The sequence below is a fragment of the Chaetura pelagica genome, unplaced genomic scaffold (assembly GCF_000747805.2).
Source record: "Chaetura pelagica isolate M959 unplaced genomic scaffold, ChaPel_1.0 scaffold394, whole genome shotgun sequence".
Classification (NCBI taxonomy): Eukaryota; Metazoa; Chordata; class Aves; order Apodiformes; family Apodidae; genus Chaetura; species Chaetura pelagica.
The window spans coordinates 430,573-452,839 of NW_009952966.1; positions in this window are offsets into that span (position 1 = coordinate 430,573).

Sequence of the window (22,267 nt, forward strand, 5' to 3'; positions counted from 1 at the left end):
AGCAGGAAAAAGCACCAGCACTACAGGACAGACATGTGGTCTGGGTGTGGATAGCAGCAGCAAAAAAACCCAAAACAAACAAACCAAGAGGTCCATCTCCCCTTCCAGCTAAGCCCCTGAAATGTGCACATGCTCCCTCTGTACTAAAAACACAACAACAACCAAAAACCCCCCAAAACCCCAATAACAACAAAAGAAAAGCCATCTATGAACAGCATTAGCCCATTTCTTGCTTTTCTCAGAAACCAACCCCATCTCTCCTTGTGGTCATTTACTGTGCAGCTTCAACCCGGTTTTGATCAAGTTTTTTCTGTGCCTGTTCTGGGTGCACACTTAAAAAAAAAAAGGCAAATTATTTTAACTGTATTTTTAACTCAAAAAACTTGATACACCAGAAGCAAATGCAGTTGATTACTGCACTTCTATGGCAGAAAAAAGCATTGGGTCAAGGGTATGTCTGCTTTAATGGATAACACAGCCTTTAAACTCAGATGACAAATGTATCTGAAATGTTATTCTGATGCATTTGCAAGGATGGCACTGAGAGCATTTGCCTTGAAGATGCCAGAAAGAAATGCACAGACACGCACTCGCACAGGACACACAGGCTGACTAGGCAGCAGCCTTGATAAGCTACTTATCAGCACAGGTGATCAGAGATCAGGGAACCCTAAAGACGTCCTGTTTGCAACAGGTCTCATAACACACAGGCAGCTGCAAGAATCAGGGCTGATTAATTTATTTACACTCCCTTCACTGAAACAGAACTCAGGAATCACTACACTACGGAGCTGTGAGCGGTTTATCCCTGGCAGCACAACCTGAAGGCTACTATCTTTAGCTTCCCCACACCCACTCAACAGCACATGGAACTTTCCTGGCAGGAAAACTGTCACTGGGATAGGTACTGAGTTCAACAAACCCTCACATGCTTTCTCTCAGCTGTGAGACTGGGGTATTACTCAGCATTTTGATGGGCAGTGACTGCACGTCCTGTTGCTGCATCCATGACGCAGTTGTCTCTGCTCCAGCTGGAGCTGCTGGATGCTGCCATCCAGGCAAATGACTGATGCTAATGCACACAAGAGCTGGCTAAATCAATTGGAAGCAAAAAAACATTGCTGAAATAATTCAATCTGCATAAAACACCTTTTCTGGAAGGGCAATATCTCCACTTGTAGTTAATTATGACATCTTCAGTAATTCTGTCATTGATTTCAAGCAAGCCAGCATGCATTTGGGGGTCTCAATCAACTGTTCCTTTTGGTACATTTAACTGCTGGAGAAGGAAGCAGTATTTTGTACAGCAATTTTTGTTGTTCATAGAGAAATGTTCCTTGGAAAATACCTCAGACCCCAATTTATTTCAAGTCATTAGAGCAAAATCTTTCAAACTTTCAATATTTGTTATAGCTCTTTATTCGTATTGTCTCTGAAAAGACAGAAAAAAACTCACCACTGAAGAAAGAGGAAAATGATTCTCAGATTTCAAACAATAAGCACATCAAATTAAAAAGGCATTTATTTCAGGGCCTCTCATGCTGCTGCAACCACACACACAATTGTCTAGCCAGGCTTTCCAGCCCGTGCACAGCTATTCTGTGGCTTTGAGGCACAAATTGGAAGTGAGCGACTCTGACAGAGGCACGGGAGGAATGCACAGACTCTGAAGTGGAACAAAACCAACAGAGTCCATGTGTTTTTTTCATGATCTCTTCCCAATGTGCAATTTGTATTCAGCTGCCCCCATACTCTTAGAGACACTGAAATCTCTACCCATTTGGGCGAAGGAAATGAAGGAGCAGGTCCCACCTGTATCCAAACAGCTCCATCCCTCTGAAAGCACAGCACCCAGCAGATATTTCATGATAAATCCTGACCCATAATTGCACTGATCCTTGTCTTTCAGCCCAAAGCTGCCTGGCCTGGGATGTGCTGCCCTGAAAATACAAACCACTCGGTCCCACCAGCCCCAGCTCCTGTTGCTGAAGAGAGAGCACAACCTCCTTAACCCTGTGCCAATCCAGCCTTCTACAGGAGTCCCTGCTGGTGGGACAGGTAATCCCTAAGCACATATGATTTGTGAATACACCAAGGACACCCTGTTCTAGAGCTTTGGAACACGGGGAGAAACATGCAAGTCAAGAGGAATAAAGGCTCTTACAACTTCTCACTATATTAGCAGTGGTTTCCACTCCAGGGGAGGCAAAATAATATGAAAGAGCAAGAAAACCTGGAAGGATGGAAAGGAATATTAAGCAACAAACTATGACATCTCCTAAATACAAACTCTGCCTTCAAAACTTTGCAGCCAACGTTTTCCAAAGCTCCACCTCCAAAATGCCAAACCACAGCCACCTTCTCTGGAAAAGGGCACACACAGCTACACTGTATCCCTTGGTACTGGAATTCACACATTTATTCAGACCCAAATATCCAACCAAATGCATTTTTCTCCAGAAATCTGTGACAACTTGTTGGGTTGTCCCAGATAGATGCTATTGATCCAGCCCCTCCAAGATCCTGGACAGGTAACATTGCTGCTGCATGAGCCTAATAGCTCCAAATCCAGCTGGTTCTTCCCCATTTCCTTTTTGTTCTTTGCCATTCATCCTGTTTCCTATTTCTCCCCTTTCATTTGCCAGATAACTCTTACTCATCCTTTTTCATCCATCCACAGTCATGACTTTTTCCTAGTGTTTTCTATCTAAGCTATTTTAATCTCATCTTTCATGGGCCTGCTGGCTCAGAAGGATAGCTCTCCTTTCAGATCTCATTTACCACGTCACCAAATGGCAGCATTACTTGGTTACTGGTAAGGATTCAAATTTTCTCTTTATTGTTAGAAAAATCTATTATGAACCTCTAGAATCTCCTGCATTGTGCAAAGAAAAAATAATTAGGAGTATCCACTCTTTTAATACCAATAATTTGTCATTTACTGAGGATTTTTTTTTTCTAGGTATAATAGTCATCTGACTAATTCATTAGCTTCAGAATAAATACAGCAATTTTGCTGTATCCTGGCCAAATATTTCTAATATTACCGATGCAGTTTAGATAAAATGATTTTAAAAGGTCTACATACAGCCATTTGTGTGTGCTTATGCAATGATAATTATCTTGAAGTTTTGAACTCCAATCTTTCATTTCCAATTATACTTTAATACTTCTCATAAGCATTCTATAACACTTTTCTTTTTTCAATTTCATAACCTAGTTTGACATAAAACCACTTTTGACTGGAAGGAAGGAGGAAGTGCTGGGATAAGGGTTGGACTGGATAATCTTGAAGGTCTTTTCCAACCAAAGCAGTTCTATGATAGTACAATATATTGGCTTCATAATGCAATACTTTTAAAACAACTATACAAAATCAAGAGGAATATATTCTCAAACATTATTTTTTTTTCGTGGTCTGATTTGAACAGAACTGGAACCAGGGCACTCCCTCTGCCCTCACTTATCAGGTTTATCTACATCTATTCCCTCTTTACTCAAGTGGTGTGAGCCCTCCCAGCAAAGCTGAGAGCATGGTCAGGAGCTCTTTGTTTACATGGGGCTGGGATGCAAGCTGGAGTCCCTGGGAATGGTCACCTTTAGCTCAGGCAGAAAAAAACATGCTTTGACTTCTTTGCAAACCTTTTGTGACCATGAGCATTACAGAAACATGTCCAAGTCTGCAAAATCCTTGACAACTCTTTGTGCCAAAACATACAACTTAAAAAACCCTGTATTAATACACTGTGATTAAATTTCCTCTAACAGTCTTAAACCTTCAAAATACTCCCCCACAAAATTAAAACCATCAAGAACAAGTCATCATAGACTAAAACTCCAAGCAGTACTTGTCTCCAGCAACTCTCCCACACACGTTCTGAACAGCTGAACAAGAGCAGGACAACTGCACAGTATTCAGAAGTTATTCCACTTTCTTCAGTGCTCAGCAGGGATGACTGTATTTACAGCAATGTGGATTCATTTGAAAAGGTGAAATCCTCTAGCAGATTTTGTATACAGTCAAATTTAAAAATCACTCCTAAATGCAGATAATGAGTACTAATCTTTGCCTTCAGCCTCAGTATCACTGGAAGTTTTTCCCTCCTGCCTGAACACCACATGTTCAGAACAGATCCAATTTTTCCACCTTTTATTTGCATAGGTAGGGACAGTTTATTGAAGCCAATTATCTCAGCACGATTCATCATCATGATGCTCTAAAATAAAAGTAATCACACTAGATTGGGAGCAATTATGAAGGTATTTTTACTTTTGGAGGAAAATTACCTGTTGTACTGGCAACTTTTTCCAAACAAAATCCAGATACCTGTTGAACTGCTGTGCTGTATTTATTCCTCTCTCTGAAGCTCAAGTGCATAGTCCTCTGCCCCTTGTTTCCCTTTGGTTAAATATCTGTAAAAATGAAGTAAAAAGCCCTGGTCCGTCCACTAAGCAAGTATAAACTTTTATTGACTCATTTTAATCAATAAATCTACTCCTGGTTTTCAGCATCACAAAGCAGTGCTCACACCCAGCACTGCCAGGGAACAAACTAAAAGAATCAGGATTTGGGAACTCTTAAACCACTCCAGCAAAGAAGCAGGGAATGGTTTCCATGCAATGGGATTGTTCTCAGAGCCTCAGTCATGCACTTCCAACTGCTAATTAAATATTGCCTAATTGACACACTCAACCCCTGGCAGATTTAGAGAAGCAAGTTTGTAGGTGGAGTCTTGGCTCAGCACTGAAACCTAATTTTGTATTTCTGGATATGACCCTATGTTCCCCATCTGAAACCCCTGCATGACACTCTCTGCTCCTCTACCACAGCTTCTCATCTCCTCACCTCTTCAAATAGCAACTGTTGGGATCACGCAAAAATATTCTGAAGACTTCACTAATTTCTACCAATTCAGATCAGCACATGCAGACAAAATGATAAAGATTAAGTAACTATAGAAATTAGGAGAGGCCACTGTTAGAGCAACATAATACACAGCACCTTTATTCTTAGAAATAGGAGAGGGAACGTACAAAAATCATGGAATCACTTAGGTTGGAAAACACCTTTAAGAGCATTGAGCCCAACCATAAACTATATTCCATTCTATATAAAATGCAGTATTTCAGTTGGAAGGGACCTAGAGTCAACAGATCTAGTCCTGCTGCCTGACAAGAAGTTCAACACAGTTGTTAAGTGCATTGTCCAAATGCCCCTTAGGCACAGCTGGGCTTGGGGTACCTCTCTAGGAAGCTGTTCCAGTGTTTGACCATCCCCTGCATAAAAAAATGCTTCCTCATTTCCAGTCTAAACCCCCCTGGCTGCAGTTTTAAATCATCCCCATGTGTCCTATCACTGGACACCAGGGAGAAGAGCTATTTTATATGAACATATGCATAGAGAAGTGGCCATGTATAATGAGCAGCTCCCTGCTGGCACAGACAAGCACCTCTGCATTCTCCACTTTGCAAGCGCAGCATCCAGAGAGGGCCACAAACCTTAAGGCTGTAAAGAGAATAAGCAAAATCATTGCTCAAATCTCTCTTTGATTTATGGTGAAAGCAATTTGTAGAGGCAGTGGGCAGCCTGTGCAAACTGAACCAGGAGCCTCTGACTACAGAGCAGCAGCTTGCAGCACACCCGGCAATCCAACCAGCAGCTTATGGACAATTTCCTGAGTGGCAAATATATTAATAGTCTGGACAATATGCTTCAAACAGGAATTGATGTTCTCATTGCAGAGAAATGAGACTGTCTCCAAACTCAACTACAGCTGCATCATCTTGAAATACCTGAAATGCCCAGATACCTGATGTTTTTTAAATGTCACTCTGTCTTTCATCTGTGCAGAATATGAAGCTCATTATTGTTCCCACAGCTGATCCTTCATTCTATTCGTTTCTTCTTTAAAAGTCCTGTTTTCTAGCAGAGCTGAAACAACTTCTAAAACAGGAAAAAAGCCCAAATTTTGCAGAATGCTGTATCCACACAAAGGAACATACTGTACTTGCCTGGGTTAATCTCCTAACTGGAAGCACTGAGGGGACCTGTGCAGCCACGTGAGAGCAATTGGCACAATCAGGCCCTGCTTCTGAAGCCTTCTTTCACCCAGCACATTACCAGAAGAATTTGGATTCCTTGCACCAGGTGGTAAATTCCTGCTCTCAGGCTCTGGACATCATGAGCTATGACCCATCTCATTGCCACTAGCCAGAAGGCATTCAGAGATCCAGACAAACACCAACAGCATTGGCTTGGATCTAATGCACATTCTTCTCCAGAACTTAGGAAAAAACAGCCTGTATCAACCAAATGCATTATTTCAAATTACAGTTTAATAACAAAATAAAAAAGTTCTCCTTGAGGCTGTACTAGGATTTTTTATATAAAAAAATCGATTTATAATGTCCCTATTGGCCATTTTTAATATTTATACTGTCTCAGATTCAGACTGTCTAAGGAGAAACAAATCCAATGAAAACTAATGCCTGAGGTGTGCTCTTCAAGCAGCAACTGAGGCAGAACTCTAGAGACAGGAATCATTGTTTTTTCTTACCTGTAGGTGTCAGGGGAGGAAAAACAGGAAAAGCCTGAAAGAGTTTGTTTATTCTCTTGGGATGAGGTCTAACTCATTATCTCCTTTTGTTACAGCAGCTCAAGGCAGTTTGAACTTGGTTTCACATCCTTCCCTGAAAAAGAACATGATGTGTGTCCTGAAAATGGAGATTTTTAGACTTTTTCCCCCTTAATACCTGTGAATGAGTACTTCTGGAAGCCTAGCTGTATGGCTGCAGGCTGGGTGAGCACACAGGAGTGTCCTGAGCTTCCCCAGAGCAGCCTGCAGGACCACACCACAGGAGGAGCACACAGAAGCATCAGTTCTTTGGACTTCTCTTTTGTCTCCTTCAGAATGAGCAAGAACAGAAAAAGCTTACACATTTGATATTCTTGTTATCCCTCTCCCCACTCCAGCCTTGTTTGTTCTTTGGAGCTGGGGAGAAAGTAAAGCTACTTCATTATTTACTGGTACTTTGTATTTTTGATGAGAGTCAAAGACAGATGCTGAAATGAAAAGGTACCAGCTTCCATCATCACTCAGCAGTGAAATTCATAGCAGGAACATCACAGTGTCAGATTCCCTTGTAAGCACACACTTGTGTTTGTGAGGTGAATCCTCTGCCACAGCAAAGGCAGAGCTTATCACGTCCATTACTGAGGCAGTGGCTGAAAAGTAACACAAATTACACACAGTTATCAGAAGCAAACTTTCTATTTTCTGCCTCTTCCCTCCCTCCCTCAGTTTGGTGAACAAAAGTGGGAAAAATTTCAGAAACTACCTCCCAAGAAGGAAACACCAACATGTGCCCTCACACAGCTTTGCATGCAGGGAGTTAAAAGGCAGCCTCTGTTACAAAAGAGAAGCTGAAAATTTCCATGACTAACAGCAGAGAGGCTTTATTTTGTATTATTATCACTTTGGAAATTATTCCCTACTTAAACAATATTCATATATATATCAAATAAAAATGGAATAAATATAACCTTCAATGTAATTCATACTTTTATATTAATGACTTCATTTGCTTAATATTAGAGGAGTTTAAATTAAAGCCATTAATATGCCTTCAGAAATCACTTCCTTCATGATTTTAGCCACTTGGTGCTGATTTAAACCTTAGGATTTTCTTGCATTTGTTGTTCCCTGGCCTCTTAATGGTAAAGTTTGGGGAAAAACAGCCTCTGCACCATTGCCTGGTAGACCAAAGTCTCTGCTATAACAATGAAAAATCACAGCAATTAATTAATGTGGATCCCAGCAATGCTGCACAGTGTGAGCAGATCAGGTCATTCATTTGCTTCAGGCACTACCTGACCTCTGCCAGTCCATCCCCTATTTCAGAATTACATTTGAAATCAGTGCAGTGGCAGGGACAACACGAAGATCTCATTTGAAATCAATTCATTCAGTTTCCCCTTCCTTGTTTCTAATATTGTTTCTGAAGTATCATGACAATTTAGAATAATTACATTTTAATTAGCACTGATTTTCAGTGGAAGTCATGCACAGCCACTTAGCCACTTCCACATTAGTACCCAAATAACTTCCCTGTGATTATCTGGAGACTCAAAAGCAGAAATAATGAGATATCTGTGTCAATTTCTTTCTAGAAGATCTCTCACAGGCTGTATAAGCAACACGTATATGTCTGAGAGATATGAACTAAATTAGCACAGACAACAAAAAACCCAAACTTGCCAACTAGGATTCACAAGCACCTCAAACATCTACTTGATTCTGGTTTTACTAAGAGATAACAGCATTTCAAAGGATGGCAATAAACAGCCAAACAAATCTTTCACCCAAATGAAACCTGAATGTTTGTTTGGGTTTTATTTCTTAGGAGTCATTATTTTTTAATGCTGGTGTGTCCCCCAGGAGTCCCCAGACACCCAGAAAGGTTCCTGCTCTTGCCTTCATCCCAAAGCCAGGACAAAAAGGGTGAGTTAACACAGCAAATGGGGACTTTGGGTAAGGAGCATATCAGAGTAGAAATCAGTGTTGCTGCAGCTTAAGAGAGATCATGTATTGCCAGATTTTCTGAAGATCTCTCTGATAAGTCACGCCAGAGTCTTCATGATTTTCTCCCCCACCTGTGCCACGCACCATGTCCTCTCTGCCCAAGCATGGCAGCAATTCCCAGCAGCAGCCTCACGTCCTCACAGATCCAGACTCCCAGCCCCAAACCCCTCTGCACCAATGCTGCTTTGCTCCTTTCAAGCTTTTTTTTTAATGAGATCCCAAAACATTTTCAGCACCTCCTTTATGAGCTGCAATCATTTCACAGAGGCAGAGACTCCCCAGTCATGGGTATTCACTGGGAATAGAAGTCAAATGTCCTAATTAGTCACACAGTCCACTAATCACTCAATTAGCTTCATTTCTTGAAGCCAAAACTGTTTCATTTGAAGTTTTGGAGGTATTTGTGCACAGCAGGTTATTACCTTGAGTTGGGATGTGTAGTTAAAAAGGAATCCCATTAATTTCCTTAGAAAAGCTTTTTGTTTTGAATTCAATGATATAAAACCCCCACAGCTGACTAGAAACAGTACATTGCTGACACACCTACAGCCTGTTAGGGTTTTTTTGACAGCCAGAATTATGGAAGTGTCTCTGCACCCACGAAGAACAGTCATGTTGCTCCTAGACTAAAATTGCCTGTGAGCAATCCATTTTGCAGCAAGAGAGCAGAGCTTTAGCGAGTGGGTTTTTAAATGACATGGCATTACTCCTGCAGGAAACATTACTGACAGCAGCATGCAAATGTTTGGTATAGTGCTTGGCACAAAGAGAGAGCATATGGTGTTTAATGCAAGCAAATTAAACAGCTCTATGTTACAATCAACTGGAGATACATCCCACTGTAGCAATCCTGAATTCTGTATAAACAATTTCCCTCCAGATTTGCACCTGGATGAAACTGGTTGAACACATGCACGGTTGAAGCAAGTACGTGGTGTTAAATTGCATCTAGGCTCTCCAAACACACACAAATGATGGATTCTAGGTAAAATTTGCAGTAAAGTATTTCAGTAATGCAGAGTTTCTCCGTTTCTGTTCCTGAACTCAAGTAGCTGATCCGTAATCTCAGGTTGGCCATCTGCATCTTCTCTTCCATCCCTGGGGGGTTTTCCTATGCTTTATTTAGTCTCAGTTGAGTGGGTTTAAATTACTCTAGTTCAAATGCACCAGCAACTATGTACAGACCAGAACTAACTATCTTTCTTGGCAGCATATGGTTTGGATAAGTCTAGAAGAGCCTCCCCAACCGCAGGAACTTGTTCCACATCAACAAAGCCAAGGGTGTTCAACACCACACTGAGCCTGAAGCCATCAGGGTGATCCAATCCTGCCCAAACCTCTGAAGTATTTAAGCAAGCTGGCTGCTGCATTGCAGCTGGGGAAGACTTTCCACCCCCAAACCCTAGGCATGGGATGATGCTCATCAACCACAGCCCAGCTTTTGGTTTTGAACAGCATCCCCAAGCTGCAGGTTTCGTTTCTCCCCCCACTAAAATGCAGCCGTTCTTCATCCTGTAATTTGAACTCTGGCTTAAGCAAGCTGGCTGCTGCATTGCAGTTGGGGAAGACTTTCCACCTCCAAACCCTAGGCATGGGATGATGCTCAACCACAGCCCAGGTCTTGGCTTTTAACAGCACCCCCAAGCTGCAGGTTTTGTTTCTCCCCCCACTAAAACGGAGCCGTTCTTCATCCTGTAATTTGAACTCTGGATTCCAGCTCTACCTGGCTAGAATCTACCATGCAGTGCAGATAAACTCAACTAAATTTCCTGTGTAATGATATTATAATCACTGGATGTTCAGTTTCACCATGTTCATCAGATTTGGCTCCTTTTCCAGGATGAAACCCAAAAAATCTGTTCCCATCGGCTGCTCAATAGACTGTTCAGGGAGATAATTTTGTTTCACCTCTGGAAACACTTGAAACTATTCTGAAAATATTCCTGCAGTCATTGCCAATAAAGTAAACTAACCAAAATCAATGTTTCTGACTTCTTCCACAATATTCAAACATCTATATTAACTAAAATTTTTCTCTCCCCTTGCTCTGCCCTACAGACCTATAAATATCTAACCCCCATTTGTGGGAATTTACATTACAATTTCCTCTTAACCCATCTGTGATGTAACAAGCTACATTACATATTACAATTCATAGAAAAGTTGTTGTTTATTGTTTTAAATTAGAGACAAATTTTGTTACCTTCACACATTTCAATACACAACTTGTCCCACTGAAACAAAGGATTCATTTCTGTACTTCAGCGTTGCTGAAGGTTAGTAATAGTATTAAAATAAGATGTTATGAACAATAGTCTCAGAATCAATGTCAAAATGTTTCAGCTATTTTTATGCTAAACATAGTCTCTATGGAAACAGCACAGTTAAATTGAATATGAATGATCATAGCTTTTTCTAGTAATACAGACCAGCATTAGAGTCCAGACCAGCTTTAAAGAGAAAGAACTAAGAATACAGATGTCTGACCTGATTTACTGAACACCTTAACCATAATAATTTTTACCCGTAGGCATTAAGTTTCTCTCCTGCAAAAAGAATTGCCTTTATAATTATACTATGAATTCTCAGTTGAAGTTTGAGTTTCCCACCAAAAAAAATAATCTCAAAAAATATTAACAAATATCTGCACTCTGATTAGTGAATTAATTGCCCCTACAGGCACTTTCATCCCTAATTCTGATAGTCAGCTTATAAGAGCAGATATAATTTCTAACTTTGCATATTTAAAATAAAGAAAGGAACATTTTTTAACATAGATTTATATGTAGAGTTTGGGAAGCCTGGCCAAGTGAGGAGATGGATCCACACTCTCTTATTACTTTCGTGTTCAAGAAAAGGAAGATGTATAATAAGAAATATTTTAAACATTCTGTCCTCAAAGGCTCTAATGGTGAAGTTTGCAGAAAGCAAATTCTGTGGAAGTTGAGTCTTTTCTATTTTTAAGTTCATGCTCAACATTCATTCTCTGCTCACATGAAGGTTGATTCAGTTTAACAAGTTCTTCCTCTCCACTGGGAAGAGCAGCAGCTTCCCAAGGACTCCTTAGCACAGGGCAGGATCAGGAATTCAATTGACCACAGACATTTGCCAGAGCAGTGGGAAGGGGACATAATGAAGTGATGACACTTTATATATCTGTAAGCACATTCAATACATTAAGTGTTTCCCCTGAATAAATACATATTTCTTTTTTTATGCTTTTATTGTTATAGCTTAATAGTTTTTTACTATATTTAGTCTATTTTAGTGTTAAGGACTAACTTTGCAGTAACTTAAGTCTTTGTTAAATTAACTGTTAGCCCTTTAATAAAGAAGATAAATTAATTCCCCTGAGAGGAATCACCACAGAGCATCTTGAGTGTCACTTAGAGCCAAGCACAGAAGAAATGCACTTTTTCATGCATGTCAAGCTGGGAGATAGTTCATACTGGAAACAAATGTGCTGGCAAGTAAAAAGCATATTTCAGTCTAAAATGTTTTAGAAATAGAAATATTTCAATCTAAAATATTTCTGAAGGTTTAACCTCCCCAAGAACTGCAAACCCCTCCACCTTCTGGGGGCTTCCTGACAAACAGGATTATCCAAGCTCATGCTGAACAGCCAGCTGGGTGCTCAGCTAAAAGCAGACCAACAGACTTTTTAAGGTGCTTTAAAACACTATTCAATGACTGTGTCCAGAAGCCAGAGTTACTCCCAGCAAAGTCCAAGCACATGCCATAAGATGTAGAACCAAACCTAGAAGTGACATTGAAGTGGCCTCCAAACTCGCTGGCACTGAAGCTGCGTGTGCAGCCTGGACACGTGCCCTGGAAAGCACCAAGGAGCCAGGTGCAGGCTTTGCTTGTGTTGAAGTGAAACTCAGTAATTTTGGCTCTTGCTTTTACCAGTTAATTTGTATTTCAAGATTTTGCAAACTCCCAGGGAGTGTGGGTGAGGCAGGAAAGTTCAGCAGCTCTGGCTCATCCTGGGGGAGCTCCTATTTTTTTCATGATCATCAGTGTCTCTTCTCACCTGATTTAATCAACAGGAATATTATACATCAGCAGTCAGCACCTCTGTGTCAGAACTAACAATATATCAGATCAGTGCTATCAATGTGCTGAAGATTATACAGGTCTGCCCAGTATTTTGCTGCCAAGATAAAAAACCCACCTGTGACAGCTGAGGTGCTGCAGTTTGCCAAAGACACCATATCAGCAATCCAAGTCCTGATTGGAATTAGCAAGACTTTTTTTAAAGTTGAAATAGGGATTGGAAAGAGGGGGAAAAAAGAATTCTTGGTCTGCTAACTTACAGGTCTAGAAATTACTCTGAAAATGTTGGTGCAAGATTAGAAAGTTTAAGGCTCAGGAAAATACACTCTGAAAACAAAGCATCAAAACAAAAAGATAAAAAAATAACTGGTCATTTTTGCAGTGGCACAATGATTGTTATTAAATGATGAGGTTTTTTTTAAAAAAGCAATCCTTCTACAAAATGTTCCTGTGAGGTGCCACCCTATGGAACGTGAGACTTTGCAGCCTAAGAGGTAAAGAAAAAGAACTCAATATAAATAAAGTTTGAACATGCTTTTTCTGTGGCAAGCAACAGAAAGTTCTATAGAAACTCCTTTCTTTTGGTCATAAATCACATTAGTAGAAAGTCTCTAAGAATCCCCATTCTCTACCTGAGAACTTTCTACTCCGATACATCTTGTCACCCAATAAATAACATTTATATCAAGGATCAGTGATCTTGACAAACCACAGAGAAGTGCATTTTAAATCATAATCCAAACTGTACGAACCAATTCTGAGATCAGCATCTCCACTGAACAGCATCTCCATGAGCAGAGCAAGCTGCACCCAAGCAGAAATGGGGAATAGGAATGATTTGAGCAGCAAATGAGCTATTTACAGATCTTGGAGTTATTTTGGGTCAAAACTTATTGCCTTTTCTCACGTGGGGTGTCTCAGTAGCAGTTCAGAGGGGGAAGAGTTGTTTGATAGAAACCATCCATCAAGTTAATTACTGCAAGTACCTTTCTGTAAGACTAAGCCAAGGTTGCTAGAAGGGCCCCCAGGTGAGGGTGACACAGCCACAGTGGGAGCCTGAACAAGCCAAGCAGCAGCAGTGACAAAGCTTCATCTTCAGCTGGTTGTGTTAACTGGAGGGCAGTGTGCATTGCCCTCAGTTAAATGTGGATTTTTTACTGTTAGGAGGAAAAAACCAAAACAAAACAGGTGAAAAAACCACCACATCTTACTAATAAATCTCATACTTGTATAAACCTGTGTGCTTTTGAAAATATTTTATGCAGTTTAGGTTTTCAGAGTATAAAAAGAAGCATCTCTTTGCCCCCAGCCCTGTTCATTGCATGTGTTATTTTTAAAGTGACTGTTACTATTCACCTAATAAGACACCTACACACCCAACTAATGCAAGAAGCCTGGTGACATAAGATTATAACATTAGCATACAGGGCTGCTCATGTATAATTTATAGGTACCCTGGTTTAAGCTATTTTTTTCCCCTTCTTGGACTCTCAGCGTAGTGTTCCATTTCAGCTAATCCTTTCATCTTTTTTTCAATCTAGATTGTGAAGGTCAAACCAAATGTAATATTCCTTATATAACCTAAACCAAGGTCAGCCTCTGAATTTCATGATCAAGATTTCCCAGAGGAGGGTAAAGTAGGAAGTAGCAATTGGTTCACCTCCCAGAACCAACCCTAATTACTGAACCCTTCCATACTAAAATGCCTGTGTTGAAAAAGAAAATAACACTTGTGTGTTTTTTACTCAAGGGCAAAGCTGAAGGAATCTCACAGAGGACACGGTGAGACCTTCCATTTAAACTGCATCCTCTATGAGTTGAAACAGTGGCTACATATGCAATAAAACTAGTCCTCTTGCCTTTATTTGATTGTCTTTTCCCTAAAGATATTGATGTACTTACAGGCTGTACACTGCAGTATATTTACATCAGAACTTTGGGTCTAAATTCTCATTAGAGATGTTCTCAGAGGGAAAAAAAGCTTCCTCCCTGCTTATGTTTTCTCTCAACCAAAGCTGACAAAACTTGAAAGGTGGAGGATCAAATCATTGACATTTGAAAATTTCATTCCAATGGCTTCTTTTGATTCACAACCTGCAGCTACAAACGTGCTCATGGGCAGCAGAAGGGAAGAGCCTGGTTGGGTTGCCTTGTGTCCATCTCTGCCCTACTCAATTGCCAGCTGGGCCAGGCAGGAACATGGCTGTGGTGCCCCTAGGGCATTGCCATGGACCAAGGTGCTCTTTGCTTAATAGACAGGTGGTTTTCCTGCAGAGCTGCAATATCTGCATGGAAACAGAAAGGTTTCCACATGCATGCTCATCCTGGAGAGCAGCTCCTCAACCATCCTGTCAGACTAGGATGGTCACACTTACTGTATCCTCTGGTCTTCAAGTTCTCCAGGAAGGTGCAAGCAGGGCTAACAAGCTACTGTCTGACAATGCAAGCTAGCACCACTCAGAAGTACTTTTCTCTTAAAGTAGTCTAAAGTAATAGGATAAATAGCTATTTAGCATTGGAAGAGTCCTAAACAGCCTCCCCTCCATGCTGCATATGCAGAGCTCCTGCATTTTGTGTCCCTTAATGACCTCAACATAAGTCATATTTTTTTAAACTTCAGAAGAGGCTAAAAAAATTTGTAAGCACCCCAAGAATATCCAGCAGAAGTTAAAGAGGAACAGGTTTTTTTGCTATTTTGTTTATTTTGGGCATATTTTTAAATTTTTTATTTCTTAGGAAAAACAAGATGCTCTCAAAAGCTCATGTGCATAAACTGTTGCTCAATCTGATGCTGTAGGAATAGAAGAACATTTCTGTTTGTAAATATTGTTTGCATCTCACCAATGAACATCACAACCCTTTGTGTGCACCTTATATCATGTAGCTTGACTAATCTTGCAACACATTTGGGTTTTTCTAAATTCTGGAAAATTAGCAGATTGGCTCAAGTTGCCATTAACAGAAGAGAGACTATCACCTTAAGACTTAGTTAAATGGAAACAAAAGAACATAGAGGCTTCTGAAAACTCCTCTTGCTGCTTGCTGAGTCCCTATGTGATAATAATATCTCTAAACTTCATGGGTTCATTTTAGTAGACTTTTTTCACAATCATTTGACACTGTCTTGCTGGTAATCTAAGAAAAAAAGGATATTCAAAGCTTCATGTACTCCTTAGATAATAATAATATTTACCTAAAATGTATCTTCAACATAAGAATCTCTTTTAAAGGATGCAGTCCTATTTCTTTATTTTCTGATTGGAATGTGGGACACACTAAAATGTAAAGGGAAGGGACAAGTCCCAGACACAGGTGTGCCTTGACAGGTTCAAAGGCTGATTATTTGATTAACTTAGTTTGTGAGATCTCTGTGGAAGGGACCATAATTTGGGTGGGCAGTTGCACACTGCCCACCACCACCCTCCTGGGGAGCACTGAGGGGCATGAGAAGCAGCACCAGACCTTGGCAACAAATAAAAATAGACACATCTCAGCTGCCCACTCTGCAGGCTCCCTGGGAAGCAGGGAAACCACACCACAGGTACCAGCACAAATATTGCAGTTTAGTTGCCAAGCAACCCCCTCATCCCCTGAAATTCCTGTTTGAGCAGCTATAAACTCACTTATTCAAAGGAAACGGAAAACAAAACCAAGTTGTATCTGCAGCCTTTTATATTGCCAGGCAAAGTGCAGGAGAAGCAAAAGCTAACCCCAACTAATGCTTTCTGAATGCAAAGAAAGGGAAATTGCAGTATTTAGCTTCAGGATGCCAAAGCTGCATTGTTCTCACCATGCAAACAAAGGAGTGGAGTGCCATCATGAAGTGTGCTCTCCAAAAGACACTTTGAAAAAGGGAACCAACACCAATACTGCTCACCTTCCCCTCAGGACACCAGGCCATCTTGATGAGCTTCAAAATATTATTTCAATCTAGAATGCAGGGCAGACATTGTAGGAAATATCCACAACAGTGACTGATCTCCTACAGCAAACAGTCAAACATCTGCATGGTTGTTTCCAAGCAGCCAGATAAACTTGGCTATATGCACAATACTCAAACACCATACACGAGGCTATTTGGGGAGGGGTCATTTTACTCTTTCATTACTATAATAACAGAAGAGAAAGGAATTAGATCAGTACTCTGACTTGAAATTAAGTACTGGGGTTTTAATCCAGTTGCTCTCGTTGTTTCAGCCACCCACCATGAGACCAGAGCAGCAATGCCAGCCAAGGACCACAAATTTCAATGAACTATTAGTAGATTTTTCAGCTTATTCCCATTTTTCTATAGTATTTCTTCCACAAACACAAATAAGATTGATGTGCATATATACTTGTGCATGCACATGTGTATGTCCATTATACAAACATACATCTTTGTGAGTACAGATAGAAAAGGGTCCATGTTAACTCCCTTCCACTTGTAGCACTTTCCAAATTGAAACAGTTCATTTGGACACTCTGGACATGTTGGGACCAAAAAAACATGAATTCTAAGGAAGAAAAATAAATCTTTCCAGTTTCAATCAAGTGAAGTGTACTAGGGAAAAAGAAACATTCCTTTTCCTGGCCAGATGTGGAAGTAAGATATTCTTATTTAAAATCAGTTAATGAAATAATAACAAATATTTTGTTTCTTCTCAGTTGCTGGGAGGGGATGTAACCAGACTCTACCAAGGCTTATAATAGTCTTGCTGTTCCCTGCAGTTACCATGTTAAACCATGTCCTTCTTTGACACCTTGGTCAGGAGATTCCTCCCCTTGTTCCCTTGAAATGTCCCTTTGGACACTGAAGAAACAGTCCTTTGTTGTGCACAGACACAGCAAATAAAAATTGAGAACACAAAAAACCCCACCCACCCAACCAACCCAACAAAATATAAAGTTATGTTCATGTTAGGAAGACTTTTAATCAAAATCAAAATTTACTACAGATTGGAGACAGCCCGGGGAGCACAAGAGCTTTAGATAGTGGGTAAATTACTGTTTAATAATATTTCTGAAATACTCCAATTGAAGAGCTTTCTTTTTTTTCCTTCCCTTTAAGGACACAATCTTTTAAACTATAATCAGTCTCTGTCACTGTGCTGGTCCATAACACTGTGTCTTTCACTAATCTTATCTCCCTGTCTCCCCCTTCCGCCTTCCTTTTGAAATGTGATCTTCTCCAGGATAACAAAGATAGACCTCCTGAAGTTCTGATTTTCAAACATAGTTTGTAGAAAAGTTCTGCTATGGGAAAATAATTGCTTGAGAGCCAGCTGGGGATGAAAGACACAGAGAGAGCAGAGAACTGGGAGGATGCTGCAACGTGCTCCATTTCTCCACCCACGCCATCCTTGCCTGAGGAGCTGCAGGAGGAAACCTTCATTACAACCCATGAAATGCAAGTTGGGTGGAGAGAGAAACATTTATTGGGAAGATTTTTCCTGACTATCAAGAGATCCTGGGTTTCCTCACCAAATGTCAGCCTATGGGAGGTGAGACTTCAGTTGGAGGAGTCAAACCTAAAATTAGCAACAAGTGTCTGAGCGCAGGCCAGGGTCTGTCTGCTCTGACCTTCAGCAGGGACCTTCCAGCTGAGGTCAGGCTTTCACCTCTGGCAAAAGCCCTGTTGCTAGCAGGAGCAGACACAGTCTGGTCTCATTTATGACTACTCCAACACCATACAAACAACCCTTGTATGGCTTGTTTTTCTGGGGGGAAGGAGATGCCTTTGCAAAACAAGAGTGCAGCTCCAGGCTTCAACCACAATTCAAAACCATTTGGCTCAGTCCTGAGGGATGATTGTGTTGTCCAGTAACATGTTGGCAACACATTTAGATAGTGAACTGCAAATAAAAATGTGAGTGATGGATCCATGGACACAACTGTTAATGAGTTGTTAGAAAATCAGATCACACCAGTACATGCCTTTTCTTCTCCAGTTCTTCCTGCACTGGTGTTAAAGACCAGGAATCTCTCTAACCAAAAATTATTAATAGCATCTCACTGGTTTTAAGTAACTCTGCACTTTCCATAAAGGAATGCATTCATAATAAGCATTTTAACTACTTCTTTTCTGCACTTCTGCAAATTTGTTGTTTTTAAACATACACAGGCCAGTTCAAAATGTTTAAATATTCATTTACCTGTGCAAAAAGTTACTGCCCTTTTCCACACTCAAGAGCAGAATCTCATAGATTAAAGTTTTGCAAATTATATAATAATACACAGAAGTAATTTAATTTGCAAATCTCTGCCTGGGGGAGAAGGATGAAGGTAGGACCTGGAGGAACCACACATCCTGAAACTCTCAATTCTCAGGGCAGGGGATCTCGTCTAGTCTCCCCACACACACCTTTTAGTTCTTCTCTCTTCCAAAAAGGAGAGGAAAGATCTGTTGTAACAAAGCCACAGGCGCTCTACATCCTTCCCAATCTTAGTGGCTTGTGCCTAGGAAGCAAAATGCTAAAGGTTTTCTATGTTCTCATTTCTTGACGTGTCCTTTTATTCGTGCACTTAAACTGAATCTCAGCCTTAAATCTTCTGAATCTCAAAACCCTCCACTTCCTATTGACTCACTACCACCATCTGTCTACTATAGTCTTGATGGTTTTTCCCCCCTCTCCTTATTCTTTCCCTTTGTCTCGGATTGGTTTTGTTTTCTGCCATCTCCATACGCATTGGAGAAGTCCCAGAGCCTTCAGCAGCTGTGGATCAAGTTGTGGCTGGTCCTCCCCAACAGCCAACCCCAAGTTTTCAGACTTAACCAGTTTGTACATTTTCATGCTCCTGTATAATTTTCATTCACTTCAGGGCCTGGCTTATCACAGGAAATGTTTCCAGTAAAAAATCCTAAGCGTGTCAAAATTCTTCAACTCTTAATACATTTTTCTATGAAAAGGAGTTACTGGTGTTATTAGCAAGTCCCTTGAACACAAAGCCCAATACAAACTTCCCTGCTTCCTGCCTTACACCAACTTATGTTGTCACATCCAAATTATTTTTCTTGGTTTCAAAAAACCCCTGAAGTCGGAACTTGACAAAACAGGAAGAGCATTAACACTAAATGCTGCCTTTTTCTCAGAAGCTTATGTATTTATTACTGTATTTTCTTTCAAGTGTCAGGTAGGCCACCAGACACAGAGGCTGGAAGATCACAGGCTCATGGGAGGCTGTGAAGCAGATTTCTTATTTCTTCACTACTCACCTCAAGCACTGCCCTAATTCTGATGCTGTGGATTGTGGCTGAAAAGCCACAATTCAAACTAATGGAACAATCTAGGTAAGATCCCCAGTATAAACAGATTAGCCTAAAAATTGTTCCAGCTGAAGAAGCTCCCTTCTCCACACAGAGAAGGGCAGTCAGCAGTGGCCGGAGGACAAACCCAGAGGCTGCTGCACACAGCTCAGTTGAAGCACCACATCACTCTGCAGCACTTCTCACTAGGTGCCTGTGTGCATTCTCCTTACCTATTTACTTGTTATTCTCCTTAATAAAACATTCATTTTTAAAAATGGCAGTAGAGCAAGATGGAAGAAAAGCTCATTTACAGTATGTCTATGCTCCTTTCAAGTGCAATTGTCACTAATGATCTATTACATTATTAATAAAATCGATTTAGTTCCAGTGCTCTGTCAGGATGTTTAGCAGTAATATGAATATTATCACTACTGAAATTACTTTATGAGCTAAGAAGGCTACAAACCAAGATCATTTCATCAGACAGCATAGCCCATTGTTCATACACACTGAGTATTAGCAAATCTGGGGTGATGCAGATGCTTATTTTCCAAGGCAATATACCCAACTTCCACTTAGAGAGAACTGGAAAACAGAATTTGTCACTTCTGCAATAAACATTGATGGGGATAACATGATCCTGCTATTGCAACTGTGTAGCCCTCCATCATGCAGAACATGGAGAGGAGAGGATCACAAGCAGTTATCACTCCTCAATGTTTTAATGTCCTTTCACAAGGAAAAATATAGGTGGTGCTATTTCTGGACAGATTTATTATCAGCAGTCCTTTCACAAGGAAAAATACAGGTGGTGCTATTTCTGGACAGATTTATTATCCTTCTATCTATACTTGTGTGGTGATACCATGAATATACATGTGGTGAATATCTTTGGCACTAACCTGCATTTACCTTATGGCTGAAACTAACATGTTCACTAATACCATATGCTTCAATTAGAACCAAAAGTAGGCAGGATTTAGAAAAATCACACGTCTCAGGAACATTTTAAGCCATATGGCATCACTGGATTTCTTACCAGCTATTTACTCCACGTGTCTCTAGTCTGACAATCAACCTTGGAACACAGAGCAAATTGTTGTAGCACAGAGGAGCTGGACAACCCATGGCAGCTGCACTGCAAAGAGGTGTGACAGAAGTTTATTATTATACAGTCTAATTATTATACACATTTCAAGAGAATCATGAAAAAGAAAACAAGCCAACAAGTTCTCCAGACAACACATAGATTAGGAAAATAAAAAATCCTTTTGATAATTTAATGGGATGTCAAAATAACCAAGAATGTCTTGCTAGTTATTCTCATTGGTGGAGATAAAAGAGACACAACAGTGAAGGTGGGTAAAGATTTGGATGAAACCTTCCAAACCAGCAAGGAAATAAAGAAATCTTCATCCAATTCCATGTGAGGAGCAAAAAAACCAGTAAAAACTAATCTAAAATTGAATGGAGGTTGAGGTGGGCAACCTGGTTGATAAATCTGGTTTGGTTTGTGTTTTTTCACTGTAGAAATGAGGACACGGTATTTTCCCGTCGTTTCAGACGTGTGAAGGTGTGAAAGCAGAAAAAGGAGAATCTTATTGCAGGTTGATTGTTTTCAGAGGCACCTAAGAGCAATAACAGCAATTCTGCTTCTGTTCTCACTATTTGCATCTTTTTATGGCATCACCCAATTTCCTAAGTTAACTGTGCACACAGAGGAGTTGGTTGAATGCTGGGATAAGGATAACAAAACATGCACACCAGTTATTCAAATACTAAGGGAAAACAAAGATCAAAAATGAAAGTAAAAAAACCAACCAAAAAAACATTAAAGGAGTGAAACTGTGCAAGTCATTTTTCAGAAATATTTTTCTGCAAATTTTATTAAATTACATATAAGTATAATAACTTCAAATAGCAGATTATATAAATACTCTTTGAAATATTTTATTCTGCTGAAATGGTTTGGAACCATCTGAGTCCTGATCAACACTTGGACGATCCATTTGGATCTCAACCAGTGGCAGTGCTGGCCACACTCAGGGACTCATCTTGCTTTACTGTCAAGCAAGAGAGAAATATTTCTTCAAACCTTGGTCCAAATCTGGAAGAGCTCTGTCCTGCACAGCCACAGCAACCTGCATAGGTACATGAGCCTGGAATCTTCAACTAGACAAAGAATTACAGCCCAATTTCCACAGCATATATATATAATTTACTCCACTGTCTGCATGACCAGCAGCAAACACCCCTTCTGGCTAATTTATGAGTGAGCAAATAAACACTTTGACAATAAAACTCACATGAGATCGTTTAAAAAAAGATTTATTCCCACCAGAAACGACTTTTAGAGACAGGAGGGTTTGGATTAGCCCACAGAGTCATTCATTAGCGGTTT